Raw genomic sequence first — 9,428 nt, 5'->3', positions numbered from 1 at the left:
AGGTCATGTTGCAGCTGTCCAGGACATTGGTGAGGCCACCGTTGGAATATTGCGTGCAATTCTGGTCTCCTTCCTATTGGAAAGATGTCGTGAAACTTGAAAGGTTTCAGAAAAGATTTACAAGGATGTTGCCAGAGTTGGAGGATTTGAGGTATAGGGAGAGGTTGAATAGGCTGGGGCTGTTTTCCCTGGGGCGTCGGAGGCTGAGGGGTGACCTTACAGAGGTTTATAAAATCAAGAGGAGCGTGGATAGGATAAGTAGGCAAAGTCTTTTTCCTGGTGTCGGGGAGTCCAGAACTAGAGGGCATAGGTTCAGGGTGAGAGGGGAAATAGACCTAAGGGGCAACTTTCTTCACGCAAAGTGTGGTACGTGTGTGGTATGAGCTGCCAGAGGATGTGGGGAAGGCTGGTACAATTGCAACATTTAAAAGGCATTTCGATGGGTATATGAATAGGAAGGGTTTAGAGGGATATGGGCCGGGTGCTGGCAGGTGGGACTAGATTGGGTTGGGATATCTGGTTGGCATGGATGGGTTGGACCGAAGGGTCTATTTCTGTGCTGTACATCTCTGTAACTAAATGTAGATTTTAGTGTCAGAATGTTTACACTGTGGTCATTAGCGTGTAACTGGCTGTTTTCTGTATCCCCACTGTATGTGAGATACTCTCAAAGGTTTGGTGAATCCCCTTCTGTTTAAGCCTTTCAAAACCGAATCGAAGCCTTCCACAATGGCTGTTGGTTTTGAAAGCAATGTCCCTGTCAACTGCGTGACATATAATCCTGCCACGTACCGTGTTTGCCAATCTTGCCTGGGTTGACACTAGAGATGCAGTTTGACCTTGGCACCTCTGAGCCGCTAACTGGGATAATCACCATGACCATAATATGTAAGAGCAAATATTTGGTTAGTGCAGGGTGAAGATTAGCTGTGTTGTTCCTCCCATTCACTGATTGGAAAGGACTGAGGAAGCAGGTGAGATGTCAGCTGTGCCCAAAGTGGGCAGTTTAGGTCCTGGCATAAGTTTGTGTCTGGAGCTGAGGTTTGGAGAGGAAACAAAATCACATGATACGTTCTAAACATTAAAAATAACTGCAGGTGCTGAGAATTGAATTGAATTTATTGTCACGTGTACCGAGGCACAGTACAAAGCTTGGTCTTGCGAGCAATACAGGCAGATCGCAGTTAGGTAGTGTAGATCAGTAAATAATAGGTAAACAGCAGCAAAAATTGAAACACAAGTACAGGTAAATGTTAAGAGTTTGTGAGTCCATTCAGTATCCTAACAACAGTAGGGTTGAAACTGGCTGGTGCATGTGTTAGGGCTTCTGTACCTTCTCCCCAATGGTAGAGGTTAAATTTGAAACAGAAACAAATTGCTGGGATAACTTAGCAGGTTTGGCAGCATCTGTGGAGAGAAAAGAGTGAACAGTTCTGGTCCAGTGACCTTTCTTAAGAATTTGTTGTAGCTGTGGAAAAGATTGGTATATGGGCTGAAGGTGGGGTTGGGGAAGGAGCAACGGTAGCGATGTAACCCAGATGGAAGAAATGTGGAATGGTCAGCCTTTTTGGGGGTTTTGGGGGGGTGGAATCAGTAGCTGCTAATGGGGACCATTAGTGACTGACAATGGGATGGTTGTAGAAGCAGCCCATGTGACAACAAGGCCTGGTGTGTGGGATTTGGGGAAAGCATGTAGAAGAGCGTGCTCACGATCTAGAATTATTGAGTCCTGAAGAGTTCCCAAGTGGAAAATGAGTTGCTGTTCTTCCAGCTTGTGCTGAGCCTCACTGGAGCACTGCAGCAAGCCTGAAGAGTGAAAGAGAAAAAAAACACCGCTGCCCGCTACCGGTAAGTACTTTTAAAACCAAACGGTCTTACCTTCGCTGCTGCTCGCACTGGAAATGCTAACTCCATACACGTGAAAAAGTTGCCTCTTAGGTCTCTGTTATATCTTTTTCCCTCACCTTAAACCAATGCCCTCTAGTTCTGGACTCCCCGACCCCAGGGAAAAGACTTTGCCTATTTACCCTACCCACACCCCTCATAATTTTGTAAACCTCTATAAGGTCACCCCTCAGCCTCCGACACTGCAGGGAAAACACCCCAGCATGTTCAGCCTCTCCCTATAGCTCAAATTGATCCTGTTTACATTCCATCGAAAAGAGATCACAGCAGGCAGAGTGCGATTCAGTAGACAGCTGGGAAGAGAGTTGAGAGTAAGCAGCCTAAGGCTGGAGTTGCAAACTCTAGTTAAATCTTTGAACATGACAATTAAGAAGCTCTTTGCTATTAGTAACTTGAAGGTGTTGGGTTTGTTCTTTCTATTTCAAGTGCAATTTAATTTCTCACCCTCACACCAGCATAAAGGAGAACTCGAGTGCTGGAATTTTGTGGTCTTTTCCTCTTGGCCTCATGCTCGTTATGTATGTGTTGCTCATGTTTTTGATATCCGCACCCTTCAATAGTAATTATTTGAATGGCGAGAGATTGGAAAAGCGAGTCATTACTGGGTTTGCAGTTAGCTCTGTAAGCATGGGTCTAGGCAGCTAACAAAGCTGGAAAGTACATGGGCTCACTTGAATGCATCAGTAACTGTTGACATTCTCCTGTGTTTAGAGTTTCAGGTAGAAAGACAATTTGACAAAGTGCTAGAGAGAGAGAGAGAGACAAGTATCTGTGGAATTGTACTCCCAAGAGCAGACAATACCTTTAGGCTGGACTGAGAGTAATGGGATACTGCATTTGTACAAAGGGTCGTGTACTATTGCAATTTAATTTACCTGTTGCAAGTACTGCCAGGAAACGCATGTTTGTCAGATCAGTTCAGCTGGCAAATCATGAGGTCTCAGATGGATGAACTCCCACTTCAGAGTCCCTTTCTGTTTTTCACTTGCCTTTCCTGAGGGCGCTGACAGCGGCTGTGTAACCGTTCCCCACGCGCCAGCCGTCTACACACTGGGCAGTTTAACCCCACAGTGCGTTAAGATCTCACCTTCTCTGGCTCCTGCAGTTTGAGGCTGAATTAACTGTGGGCCTCTGACTCCAGGGAGGCTGGAGGATCAGATTGTGGGGCTCTGTGTGAATGTGAAGGTAATGCCCAGCCCTGTCACTTTAGCATAGAACATTACAGCGCAGTGCAGGCCCTCGATGTTGCGCTGACCTGTGAATCCAATCTAAAGGCCATCTAACCTACAGTATTACGTTATCATCCATATATTTATCCAATGACCATTTAAGGGCCCTTAATGTTGGCATGTCCGCTACTGTTGCAGGCAGTGCATTTCACTCCCCTGCTACTGTGAGTAAACAAAATACCTCTGAACATCTGTCCTAAATCTATCACTCCTCAATTTAAAGCTACGTTCCCTTCTGCTAGCCATCACCACCTTAACAAACAGGCTCCCACCGCCCACCCTATCTAAACCTTTGATCATCTTGTATGTCTCTGTTCGGTCTCCTCTTAACCTTCTTTAACAAAAACAGCCTCAAGCACTTCAGCCTCCGTTGAAAGTTGAGAAATGTAGACACAACGCGGACTGTTGGCATACCGAGCTGGGACAGTGGTGGTGTATGAATGTAGGTCGAGAGATTGTATGTGTGGCCTTTTGTGTTCATAAAGGTTTAATATTTTTACAAAGAAAGTGCACTTTGTTGTTTCATACTGACAGAGTTACCAGGAGCGGCTCTGTCGTGGTGCTCCGGTTTGGCCCCAAATCTCTGTCCGTTGCTTCCCAAATGTGTGGGAGAAGTGCAGCGATGGGATGTGGTTCAGCATGTTCCAGAAGGAACAATCCATAAGATCAAAAAACGTGAGAGCATAGGTAGCCATTCAGCACGTCGATGAGGATTCTTGATGAAGGGCTTTTACCCGAAACATCAATTCTCCTGCTCCTCTGCTTCTGAACTGCTGTACTTTTCCAGCAACACACACTCTATTCAGCCCATCAAGTCTACTCAGAGAGATCATGTCTGATCTGATCACCTTCCACTCCACTTTATCTCAATAATCCTTACAGATTACAAATCTGTCCATTTCAACCGTGACTATATTTAATGATCCAGCCTTGGCAGCTTTCTGTGGCAAAGAATTCCACAGATTCACTACCTTTTGAGAAGGAGAAAAGATTCCTCCTTGTTTCTGTCTTATGTGGTTGATCCCATATTCTAAGATTATGACTTCATGTTCTGGGCTCTTCCACAAATAGAAATAAGCTTTCCCATCTGCCCTGTCAAGTCCTCTACAAATCTTGCATGTTTCAATAAGATTGCCTCTCGTTCGTAATTCTAGTTGAGTACAAAGTTCCAAATAAGAGAGTCCCTCCACACCCAGAATCAATCTGGTGAACCTGCTGTGGACTGCCTCCAATGTTCCCTGCATTTGAGTACGTGCCGTCACATTTATGAATGTTAAATTTTTTTTACCATCGCAAATATAATGGTAGGGCATCTTAATTTGCGATTGAAGAAATCTTGGGTTAATCTTCTACGATGATTTCACAAGCGATCATTTTATTTCCAATCCTTCCTTATGATTTTTTTTTGTGTGAATTTTCTCCCTTTGCAGTGTCTGCAGTGCACCAGCAGATGGAGGCGACAGCTCAGAAGTTGAAAACCCGACTGATTCATTTGTCATGACCATCCTTAAATGACGGGTTTCCAGGGGCGGAATTAGATGGATGATCTCTTCCAAGGTTTAGCAGTTTGACTAGATATTCGTTTTAAAATGGCTCGATGCCCACTTGCGAAGCTGTAATCATGGCAATAAAAAAACACACAATAAGAATCAGTTGAGAAGTAGCTGAACTGGTAATCCATGGGATCTCGGCTGGGTTATGTTCCACCTCTTCTGTTTGCCTGTCCCTTGCCGTTTCTCGCTTGCCTTCCCTGAGAGTACCAACAGGGACTGTGTAATCGTTCCACAGACGCAAAGCTATGTGTGTATTCTGCCCGACTTTAGAACCATACAGTGCACCCCTCCCTTGCCATGACCCTGCCCTAGTCTGGCTGCAGCATGCTGTTTCCAGGCAGAGAGCCAGGCATGGAAACCTTTGCTGATCTCTGTCTCCTCCCGAGCTGAACTCACTGAGGCTGGACAAGTGCAGTCCCTGCACGCCCTTGAGCAGGCCGGTGGCTCAGGTTGTGTGCGTATTGTGCGCTTATAAAGAAACAAGATTGGTTGCTCCTTTCTAGCTCAACAGTGGATGACTCAGGGAGGGAACTGCAGGATGAGTGGTGGTGTGTTACGGTCAACTTAGAGTCCAAGCTGCTGTCGTAGCATGCATTTTTCCCTCTGTTGCGTTCTGGAGCCACAGACACAGATGGCAGAGCCCCCAATATTCTTCCTATCACATGGCTGATCAGGATTCTCTCTGGCTGTCACTGCCTACCATTGACATGCATTGGAAGGTTTTGTGGATTCATACTTCACCCCTCTTCCTGCATTATGAGTGCACCTTCCCTGGCCATCCAGTCTTGGAGTGGGGCTTGGTACTGGAACTTCAGGCTGAGGTTTCACCACTGTGGTGCAAGATCTAACGTGTGGGGTGATTAACTCTCTTGATTTTGAGACAGCCCGTGCATGATCGGGTCAGTTCTATTACAGTTGAGAAAATGAGTCCATTACCCAATAGTACCCAAGACCCTGCCTGACATCTTTACTGGATATTGAGCTGTACGTTACCCACTCAGGCACCTGGGCCTTGTAGCACAGCCAAATACGCCAGTGTTTTGTAACAGTTGATTAGATTAGACTCCCTACAGTGTGGAAGCAGGCCCTTCGGCCCAAGCAGGCCCTTCGGCCCAAGCAGGCCCTTCGGCCCTGCGAAGAGTAACCCACCCAGACCCATTTCCCTCTGACTAATGCGCCTTAACACTATTGGCAATTTAGCATGGCCAATCTACCTATCCTGCATATCTTTGGACTGAGGGGAAACCGGCGCACCATGAGGAAACCCACACAGGCCCGGGAAGAATGTGCAAACTTCACACAGACAGGCGCCCGAAGCTGGAATCGACCCCAGGTCCCTGGCGCTGTGAGGCTGCAGTGCTAACCACTGAACCACCGCGCCGCTCCTTTGATAGTAACTTTTTTCCCATTTTCTGGATGCAAGCTCATTTTTCCTTTAAAAGGTGGGAATTAACAATTGATTTATATGACCAGCACCTCAGTGTTTCCAGTGTGAACAGGTGGTGCACAAAAAGGGATATTTCTCTCTCTCTCTCCCTCTCTCTCTCTGTCTGTCTGTCTGTCTCCCTCCTCCGTCTGTCTCTGGGCCTTCCAGTCCTGAAGGTGTTCAGGTACAGTTTCAGAGCCAGCAACCGTTTTCCCAGTACTGTGATGCTGTCATAAAAGCCTCCGTTTGCTCCACTGGGTGTATCATAGTCATACCGGACTCTTCCCTATTCTCATCAGGTGATCCAATACAGCCTGTGTGGGAAAACCTGGAGAGCAACTTCAGGCTGTTTCGCATAATGTTGCCTGGTCAAATACTGATCTGAAACTCTGATCTCCCAAAGAGTGGGTGTGGAGGAGTGTGTTGCATCCAAATAGGAGGAAGCGTTCCTCAGTAACTGAGGAGCTTCAGTGTGTTTGAACTTGGTGTGTTCTGAACAAGTACCTGTCAGAAATAATTGTCTCATTCCTTAAGATTTTCAATAGAGCACTGAAGCTGCTGGATGACACCGGTTAGCTCTCAGCAGGAACTTGGTGCAGTGTTTCCATTTATCCCTTAACCAGTTTGTTTTCTCCTGCGGGCCTTCGGTGGTTGTCACGCAGTTGGCGTCTTGTTTGCTTGACCCGGCTGCATCCCTCTCACAGCTGAGTCAGCAGGTCGGTGGGGGGGGGGGGGGGGGTCCAACCCGACCTCAGGACTTGAGAGCGTAATCGCGACTGACACTTCAGTACTGAGGCAGTCGTGGTGTTAGAAATCAGATAGGTGACAGCCTGTTTTCCTAAGGCCGAAAATGACAAGATAATCTTTTGTGCACATTTGTTGAGGGTTAAATATTGGCCAGGATCTGGGGCAAAACGCTACTCATTTTCAAATAATGTTATGCAAGCTTTGGTGAGAGGGTAGATAAAGCCCTCTGGCTGGTCTCCTCTGAAAGACAGCATCTCCAACAGTGCACATACCCTGATTACTGCACTCACAGTTTAGTCTAATTTATGCATTCTGAAGCCATCTATGCCAAAACCGAGTGATTTAATTCTGTACGATGAATTGCTCTTGGTATCCCTCTGGTTTTGTAGCTGCTGTTTTTTATTGTGCTCACTGTAGTTCCAGTACGGTACAGGTTCGCGTTTAGGAGCAGCTACATTTCTGACTGAGGCCGGGCTGCTTCTCACTGAGCCAGAGGTGACGCTTTCCAATTGGAGCTGGTCGAACTTCACAAATGTTGCTGGATGGGGCGACAATGCTGATGAAGCCTTACATCTTGCACTTGGGATGCAAACATTTGCAACAATGTTTACTCACGGGGGAAAGGTCGGTGGGCAGATCAAATGATTTGCTTCCCTCAAGACAATGCCTTGACCGAAGACCACAAGACGTAGGAGCAGGCTATTCAGCCCCTTGAGCCCGCTCTGCCATTCAGTAACATGGCTGATCTAACTCTGCATGTCCACTTTTCCAACCTTTCCCTTGATTCCCCGACTGAGAGTCTATCCATCTCGATCTTTCTGTAGCAAAGAGTTCCAAAGGCCCTTGACCCTCTGAGAGAAGAAATTCCTGCTCACCTCAGTTAATTCTGAGACTGTTTGTTTCCTCTGGTCCTAGACAGAGGAACAGTAGGCTTCTTAAAAATCACAGAATAGTACAGCATCTTTGTCCACCATGTTTGCACTGACTATGGTGCCAATTCTAAACCAATCCCGTCTGCCTGTGCATGGTCTGCGTCCCTCTACATCCTACCTGCTTGTGTGTCTGTCTAAATGCCTCTTAAACTTGGCTGTCACATCAGCTACCACCTTCCATAGCAGTGCTTTTCAGGCACCTACCACCTTCTGTGCAAAATCCTTGCCTCACACATCTGCATTAAACTCTGCCACCCCACGCCCATCTTAAACCTATATATCCCTTGTATTTGACATTTCCTCCCTGGGGGATAAAAGACTCAACTAACCACCCTATCCATGCCACTTGTAATTTTTTAAACTATCAGGTTGCCCTCCAGCTTCTGATGTTCGAGCGAAGGCAATCCAAGTTTCTCCAATCTGTCCTTACAGCTAACATGCTCCAGTCCCGGTCAACCTCTTCTGGACTGAGTGCAAAGGTCTCCACATCTTTCCTATGACGTGGCGACCAGAACTACACACAATACTCTTAAGTGTGGCAAACTAAAGTTTTATGCAGCCGTAACATGACTTGCTAACTTTTATAATCAGTGCTCCAACAGATCAGGCCACGCATGTTGTAAACTACCTTTACGACTTTATCCACTTGTGTCTCTGTTTTCAGGGAGCTATGGACTTGTACCCTAAGATCCCTCTGCATATCAATGTTCCTAAGAGTCCTGCCATTTACTATATGTCTCACCTTGCATTGCTGGGAGTTGACTCAATCTGCCATCTCTCCGCCCAACTTTCCAACTGATTTGTATCCTGTCGTATCTTTTGACAACCTTCCTCACTATCCACAATTCCACAAATCTTTTTGTCATCTGCAAACTTACATATCAGACCACCTACGTTTTCATCCAAATTAATATATATTACAAACAGCAGAAATCCCAGCACTGGTCCTGTGGAACACCACTGGTCACAGAGTTAGTCAGAAAACTGCACGTCCATAACTACTTATGTCTTTTAAGTCTGAACCAATTTTGTATCCAACTTACTAACTCACTGTGGATCCCATGTGAGTTAATCTTCTGGACCAGCCTGCAATGAGGGACCTTGTCGAATGCTTTAGTAAACTCTTTCCAGACTATATCGACTGTTCTACTCTCAAATACCATTGTCATTTTCTCAAAGATTTTAATCAAATTTATGAGACACACTCCCCCTTTTAAAGCCGTGCTGACTATCCCTAATGCATCCACTCTTTCCCAAATATGAGTAAAGCTCTTGAGTAATTCAGCAAATGCATAAGATTTCAAGCTATCTCTTATACAGAAAACATTTTTGCTTCTAACCAGCATAAATGAGCCACTGTATGTGCCTAATTAATCATCTTTATTTGCTACTGTAGGTGTTAGTGCACTCCAGATTGTTCACTGAGTGCTACCCAATCGTGTAATTGTGTCTAGTAGACTTTTTGTTTCAGAATTTTCCTGTGTTGTGCCAATTAGGAATGAGCTCAGGAACAAACTGGTCAATTTTGTTGGGATTTCCGCCTAATACAACTGGCATTGCACCAGCACTGATATTGAGTGCTCTCCCCATCTCCAACTTCCTCATTTCCCCTCCCCCCACCTTATCTCAGTCCCAA

This window comes from Chiloscyllium plagiosum, chromosome 8, assembly GCF_004010195.1.
Source record: "Chiloscyllium plagiosum isolate BGI_BamShark_2017 chromosome 8, ASM401019v2, whole genome shotgun sequence".
NCBI lineage: Eukaryota > Metazoa > Chordata > Chondrichthyes > Orectolobiformes > Hemiscylliidae > Chiloscyllium > Chiloscyllium plagiosum.
The sequence above is the reverse complement of the archived record's forward strand: the minus strand, read 5'-3'. Positions refer to the sequence as shown.